Genomic DNA, 2225 nt, shown 5'->3' on the forward strand with positions numbered 1-2225 from the left:
TAGCTGTTCTCCGTAGCTGTCTGACAGTCCTCCGAGGGTCCAGTGGTGTTCTTGCCCCTCACCTTTTGGGAGCTCCCCGTTGCACCAGCTTCTCCGCTTTCCCCCGCCCCCTTCCTCCTGAGGCCCGCAGGCACCTGGGGTGTCGCTCAGTGACGGAAGGTCAGGACCGGAGCTCGCGCCCTGGGCGGGGGTGGGGGAAATACAGGCGAAAACACCTCAAATCAAAGAGCAAAAGCTGAAAAGCCAAATCTGGCCCCGTAGAGCCCTGCTGCTCCCTGGGGTAGGAGGACGTGGCTGGGGAGGCAGCCTGTCCAAGCTAAGCCCTCTATTTGCTTTGATCGCATGTAAGACTTTAACGACACCCTCTCCTTGTCTGAGACCACCTTTCTTCCTCCTACTGAGCCAAGGTTTCAGAGCTAAATACTGCTTTGAACTTGAGGATAGGTTCGGGATGCGGGTGCGGTGGGTTCAGGGGTGGGCGTGGGGCAGGAGGCGCTCCCCGCAGAGTCCTGAGCAATCCGCTTCGCCCTCTCCTTGAGACCATGGGCTCACTCTGCCCTGCCAGGGCTGAAGCCCGCTCCCACCACTCGCCCTGGTGCCATGAGAGGTGACAAGGCTGGAGGCCTCTCCTACGCCTGCCGGTGTCCCCTCTCAAGGTTGTTGAATTTCCCACACCCGCTTTCTTGTCCCTTAAGTTGTTTGTAATGACTTCATCCTGTTCCGTCAAGACAACAGGGCACGATATTCTTATTTTTCTGTAAGCTACGTAAGTGGTGTCCAACGTTTCATCGATGTAAATATTGCTTGATGGACCCATCTGTGGGTATACTTTTTTCATGTTTTAGGTGATTTCCTGAGGTAATATAGTCAAAGGAGGTGACCACTTTGACAACTTTTATGGCTCTTGATGCAATTTCATGCCAATGAGCTTAGCTTGGCTGGTTAGCAAGTAAGATGGAAACTGGCCTGGAAGAAGAGGACCTGAAAGAGGAGAACTTTGAAACCCATGCTTTAATATTTTAATTTTATTAAAGGGATCTGGAAGCATCAACGCTTTTGAGAATGGTGGGAATGTTAAAAGTACGACTGAAGATAATTTTGACTTGGGGTCAGATGCATGAGAGGAAGATGATGACATTAGAGTAGGTCCATTAGGAGATGATTAGAATAACTCTGGGATGATGTCAGGGTGGATGCCTTGACACTGTGAATGGATTTAACAATCACTTTCATTCCTATTTTATAACTAAAATTAGTTGGCATGCTACTGAATTCAGACCCAGTCTAGACCTGAGTGGTGCAGACTGTTCTGACCTGACATGGTTAGTCTTTGGAAGTGAGAATACAATTCAGTCACACGGGTCGGCCATTCAGAGGACCCTTCCTGCTGACTCAGCACCCGGGACTGGAGGACTGTGTGCTGAGCCTTATTTGCTGCCCATGAGATTAGGCTCTAAGTGACTTTCAGGCCACCACGGCTGTCATAACTGGCAGGTTTGCTTCACCACCGCAAGCCATGCCCTGATCCAAACGGAAACTTGAATCCGATTGAAGATGTGTGTCTTTTTCCAGACTCCAGTCCAATATCCTATAATAGCTTCAGCTCCTTTTTACTAACAACATTTCTACGTGGTTTCCCTCAATGATTCTTTTTCTGAGGTCTATCTCATGCCTTCCTCTGAATTTTGCAGCCCCTGAATCATCAGAAATGAATCTTTGGAGCTGCCTCAGCCCTTTCTTTTTTCATTCAAAAGTTTTCACTTGATTTAAGTTTTGAGAGTGCCTGAAGTCCCAAGGTGATAGAAATCTAAGGCCGAGAGTGTGAAAAGAACCACTTTCTACTAGAATACCATTTCCATGAGGGGATCTTACTGTCCTTCTGTTCTATACAGACTTGGTCTTGCTCTGGATGTTATTGGCTGCATTAGAAGAGGACGAAAGTGTATCGTTTTCATGATCCGAAGTGTGGTTGTTTATGAAGACACGCTCATGATAGTATGTTACAAAAAGGAAAGATGCACAGTTACATGTATTGAGAGCTTAATTTTGTAACAAGCAAAAATTAAAACAAATATATATATGCATATTAAAAAAACTAGAAAAAAGGGGCGCCTGGGTGGCTCAGTCGGTTAAGCGGCTGCCTTCGGCTCAGGTCATAATCCTGGAGTCCCCGGATCGAGTCCCGCATCGAGTCCCGCATCGAGTCCCGCATCGAGTCCCGCATC

This window comes from Mirounga leonina, unplaced genomic scaffold (assembly GCF_011800145.1).
Source record: "Mirounga leonina isolate KUSES-001 unplaced genomic scaffold, KU_Mleo_1.0 Mir_154, whole genome shotgun sequence".
Taxonomy (NCBI): domain Eukaryota; kingdom Metazoa; phylum Chordata; class Mammalia; order Carnivora; family Phocidae; genus Mirounga; species Mirounga leonina.